Here is a 6,000-nt window from a genome sequence, read left to right as displayed (position 1 = left end):
TCAGAGAGCTAAAGCCTTGGGAAATTAAACTTATAGGAGAGTGACAAGAAATTATACTTTGCTTAACTAAGTACTCTCCTGAAGCCTGTCAGTGTGAATGATATTTTCCTTTTACCTTGACCTGAACTGCTGGGCAGTCTCCAGTCATGCTCATACGTCACCGACACTCATAACTCCATTATTCCCCGCTGGGACTTCAACTGTGTTCCCCACCATCAGTAAGAGAAAAGGGATATCTCCTCCCAGCAGGTATCTGCAACCCAGCTGTCCCAACTCGTCATGCTTGAGGGCTCCCACACAGCACAGGGTACTTGTCTTCTCCTGCATCATCCTCAAAGAGACCTGTCTGCTAATGAGACTGGGGGGAAAGATGGAGCAATGCGGCAGTATCATTAGCATAATTCTTCATAACATAAGGAAATTAATAAGCTGATAATTCCCAGAAATGAAGCATCTGGCAAGGCATTGCACAGAAAGATCACATTTTAACAGAGGCAGAACAGCAAGCTGCTAAGTTGCAGGCACATAACCAAAACAAAAGATGTTGCACAGAAGGGTACAGGTCTAAAACTCACTAAATAGCTCAAAAATGGCAGTTAAGAACATCTATGGCAGCACATGATCACAGTCAACACCATAAGGGAGTGATGCAGGTGTGAGAGGGGAGAACGTGAGGGGTATCCATGAGGACCCCTACAGAGAACATGACATTGCCCAAGATCAGCCAGTGTGTGGTGTAAATAACCCCTTCCATCGTGGAGCAGAATGGGGAAAATACTTCACACTGCTGAAGATTGCACCCTGAATTAGCTTGGCCGGTGGAGGGCTACAGGATGCACTTTTTTTGAAGGACAAAGATCATTAAAAGGGTTCAAAGACAGAGAGAGAGCAAGAGGTAAATTTTGGTTTTGAGTATTATTATTTTAGATCCTTTCATTACAGCAGATTTATCATGGTAGAGCATTAAGACATCCAAGAGGCTGCTGAATTTTTATACCAACCTCTTGCAGCTCATCTCAAACCAGACACAGACTCAGTTTCCTCTCTCCTTGCTTCACATTTGTGCCCAAATTACTGGGGGCAGGAGTTCCTACATCACCTTTGCCCTGTCTAGTTTTGAACAACCGATGTACTCATGCAGTTTCTTAGAACACCAGCACAGATGAACGCACAAAATGCCACTTATATCTCTCCCAAGTTAATTATTACACTGTTCCGCCCAGTAAGTGCAACACTGCGTCAGGCAAAGAGTGACAAGGAATTCTTCCTGATTTCCAAAGAAGCATTACATTTTCACCCCCACCCCTCCATGGTTTCCTAATCTCAGCTTCACCAATTTCTTTTCCATGGTGCAAGATCTTTCTATAAAGGAGGAAACTAAACCTATGTATTTAGCACCGTTACCTCACAGCCCTTAGAAGTAAAGTCACAGTTTTATGAGATCTACCAAGGTTTTATTTTCTTTCATAACAGAGACTAGAAACATAGATAGTAAATTAAAATTTTGACCTTTAGTTTGCCCTGGGCGATTCTTAAATATGCAGGAATGTAGCAAAAGGTTTACTTCCATAGAATTCAGATAATGAACTATATATATAAAATTCTGTTAAAATTTGGGTTTGCATTGCAATCATCAATCAGAAGCAAAACAAGATGAATTGACACACGCCAGGGCAACTCCCTCTCTGTCGCCTGTATCATCACTACTGGTACAGAGATCATAGAATTATGAAGGTTGGAAGACACCTCTAAGATCATCTAGCCCAACACCACTGTGCCTGTTGAACCATGTCACAAAATGCCACATCTACATGTTTTTTGAATGCCTCCAGGAAAGGAGGCTCCACCACTCCCCTGGGAAACGTGTCAATGCTCAGCAAATGTGAGATGTACCAATTGCCAGATGCATTCCAGTCTCTTAATCTGGAATAAAAATTTCTATATGCAGGGGTTTTTTTTTATTTCATCCTAACTTATATAGAATTTTGACGGAGTTCACTCTCCCCATCCAGAAAAGGACGAAGGAAGGCGACAGGAATCCCACACCTGAGACTACATCTACAGCTTAGATGGGACCTTTGTTCCCAAAGGTTAGCCTGTATGGATATCATGGCATTTAAAACTGTTTTAGTTGCATTCAGTGAAAAGTACAAGAAGCAAATAATAAAGACAGTTTAAATTGTACACCTGCAAGGGAATCTAAGCTTGGCAAAGCAGATAATCAGGCATCTGTGTATGTTAATTGGTGTGAGGGACCTCATGCAAAAATACCTTCTTACAGAGAAGAAATAATTTTCGATACACTGGTCTATCAAGCACTACATCAGTGAAAGGTGTCCAAAACTGCTCTAGAGAAATGCTCTGAGGAAGGCAGAACTTTGCGAAGAGTCTTTTATTGCCCCCTTTGCAATAGGGTGAGACGGGGTTGTACTGGGAACAAGGACTGAGTGGTCAGTCAGCGCCTCGGAGGGTTGAATGTCGCACACATCCTGAAAAAATGAGAGATACTCACTGCAGAGCTGGAGGTGTATTGTAAAAATGAAGGTGGCTGTTTGCCGGGAGACTCAATAGACAGTAGGACATCTTTGATGAAATAATCTGGCAAAACATAGAATCATAGAATCATAGAATAACCAGGTTGGAAGAGACCCACCGGATCATCGAGTCCAACCATTCCTATCAAACACTAAACCATGTCCCTCAGCACCTCGTCCACCCGTGCCTTAAACATCTCCAGGGAAGGTGACTCAACCCCCTCCCTGGGCAGCCTCTGCCAGTGCCCAATGACCCTTTCTGTGAAGAATTTTTTCCTAATGTCCAGCCTAAACCTCCCCTGGCGGAGCTTGAGGCCATTCCCTCTTGTCCTGTCCCCTGTCACTTGGGAGAAGAGCCCAGCACCCTCCTCTCCACAACCTCCTTTCAGGTAGCTGTAGAGAGCAATGAGGTCTCCCCTCAGCCTCCTCTTCTCCAGGCTAAACACCCCCAGCTCTCTCAGCCGCTCCTCATAAGGCCTGTTCTCCAGCCCCCTCACCAGCTTCGTTGCTCTTCTCTGGACTCGCTCCAGAGCCTCAACATCCTTATTGTGGTGAGGGGCCCAGAACTAATCTTACCTGTTATTTCTTGCTTTAGTAATCCCTCCTCACCAGCCTCAGTCCTTACGCCTAGACATACAACTATTTCATTAACATGTAATCATCCTATCATTAAAATGCCAATTAATGCTCCTCACTGCGCAATTACGCTCTGTTTGTAAGCTGATGCTTTTGTCTCTATGTTTCGCAGACCAGTGCTTTCATGACAGCACTCCTAATCTAGGCTGCTCTCTGTGGTTCAAACACCAATTTGACATACTTTCATCAAGATCCTTCAATCCAAATTTCCCCAGTTCATACTAAAAAGTACAACACTGTTCTTCTAAGGAGCAGTTCCTGAACTGGCTCACAACCACATTCCAAGAATGGATGGGCACCCTGATCTAGTGGGACGTTCCTGCCCATCACAGGGGGATTGGAACTAGATGATCTCTAAGGTCCCTTCCAACCCTAAATATTTTATGGTTCTATGAAGAAAGTTTTGCTATTCCTTGCCTCTCCATTTTTCTAGCTCCTATAGACTTTATAAGTAATATAAACCTAACGTATCCTCTTAGCCACAAGGAACACATGAGAAGAAGAGTAATATCCAGCAAATACTTTACAATTTCTGTTGTTCAAGCTTCCATCCCTCAACTTATGTGAAATACAATCTTTTATAACTAACTTTTGTTAAATTAAAGAATAACTGAGAAGACAGAGATGCACAATGCTCTAATTTGGGTTATTTTACAATGAAATAAAATTTAGCATTGGTTTTATTTTTTTTCTTTTAAAGAGCAAACGCACCCACCCCCACACATAAATAAGTTCTCTACCACTGAAAGGTATAATTTTCATTACAGCAAAAAAGTCTCAACTGGTCTGCAGTATTTTCCAAACAATGGCAGAAGGCTGCCTCGAAAGATTAACGCCATTTCTTTTAAGGTTGCCTTCTCTGTTCAATGCATAACAAATAGGATTGATCAAACCGATGACTAAAACCTCAGACTCGGTATCGTTATTCAGTATGCAGTCTGGAATTACACATGTATTTTTACACAGGCCTTTTTAACATTCGTTTAACAATCGGGCTGATTTCAACACTGGCTGAGCATCACCAACAACTTCTCCTAGACTCTTTGTGTTGAAAAACAGGAATATTTGCTTGCTATGGAAGAGAAGGAAGTTTTCCCATTATTATGCACAGTGCAGATTTGGAATATGCACCAAAGCATTGGAAGGTTGCGGGGATTGTTGCTGGTTTTGTTTGGGGTTTTCCTGGCCCTCCTCTGGACCCATTCCAACAGGTTCACGTCCCTCCTGTGTTGAGAGCTGGAGACAGTATTCCAGATGAGGTCTCACCAGCGCAGAAGGGCAAAATCATGTCCTTCGACCTGCTGGCCAGGCTTCTTTCATGCAGACCAGGATAGGGTTGGCCACGCATTGCTGACTCATGTCCGGCTTTTCATCCAGTAGTAACCTCAAGTCCTTCTCTTCAGGGCCTCTCTCAATCCCTTCATCCTCAAGCCTATATTGATACTGGGTGTTGCCCCAACCCAGTTGCAGGACCTTGCACTTGGCCTTGTTGAACCTCAGGAGTTTCACACAGGCCCACTTTTCAAGCTTATCCAGGTCCCTCTGGATGGCTTCTCAACCCTCAGACATGTCAACAGCGTGACTCTGCTTGATGTCATCTGCAAACTTGCTGAGGGGGCACTTGATCGCAGTCATGGATGAAGACACTGAATAGCACTGCTACCAGTACAGACCCCTGAGGAACACCGCTTACAATCAGCCTCCATCAGGACACTGAGCAGCTGACCACTATCCTCTGGATGCAACTATCCAACCAATTCCTTGTCCACTGAACAGTCCGCCTACCCAATCCATCTCTCCAATTTAGAGAAGGAAGCTGCGGAGGACCACGCCAAAGGCTTTACAGAAGTCCAGATAGACATCTGTAGCTCTTCCTTTGTCACTCCATCATAGAAAGCCACTAGGTTGATTAGGCAGGACTTAAATTTGGGACTTAGGTTGGTGAAGCCATGCTGGCTGTCTTGAATTACCTCCCTGTCCTCCACGTGCCTTAACATTGCTTCTAGGAGGATCTGTTCCATTATCTTCCATGGCACAGATGTGAGGTTGACAGGTTGGTAGTTCCCAGGGTCCTCATTTCTAATGTTTCTAAAAATGGCTATGATGCCTCCCTTCTCCTAGTCACTTCACATAACTACTGTGACTTTTCAAATATCACAGAGAGCGGACTGGCAACTGCATCAGCCAGTAGCCCTTGGGACTCTAGCATACATGTCATCAGGTCTCAGACTTTTGTATCTTCAGGATTCTCAGGGAGTCACAAACCCGATCTTCTCTCTGACTTTGCTCCCCCATTCCCCATCTTGTAGTCCATCCATTCGAGAGCATGGAAAGAGAGATTGCTAGTGAAGACTGAGGCATAAAAGTTATTGAAAACCGCAGCCTTCTCCTCACTGTTGTTACCAGTTTGCCAGTCTTGCTCATCAGGGGGCTGTCACAGAAGGGTTTAACAATGAAAATCAGACAAAGGATATGTTCCAAATGCCAATTTAATGTCACAAATACATAATGGGTAACTTGAGCAAAGGTTCTATTTCAATAACAGTTATTCTACAAACACTTCAACAAGCATTACTCAATCACAAGTTCAGGAAGTCGGTCAAGAACTATTACTACACAACTAATAGCTAACTCTAAGCTTAGAATGGTAACTCAGAATGTGGAAACACTCACCTGTAATGCAAGGACAATCAGCCCTGGGGAATCTCCTTGGATGGCGTCCTGATTCAAGGTGGGGAGTCCCCAATGGCAGATCCACCCCTCTGAGAAAGACTGGATCAAAGTCTTCCAGCAGGGCTCCAAGTTAAATTGGAGCTTGTGGTCATATATG

This window comes from Phaenicophaeus curvirostris, chromosome 4 (genome assembly GCF_032191515.1).
Source record: "Phaenicophaeus curvirostris isolate KB17595 chromosome 4, BPBGC_Pcur_1.0, whole genome shotgun sequence".
Lineage (NCBI taxonomy): Eukaryota > Metazoa > Chordata > Aves > Cuculiformes > Cuculidae > Phaenicophaeus > Phaenicophaeus curvirostris.
Note: the sequence above shows the minus strand (reverse complement) of the source record.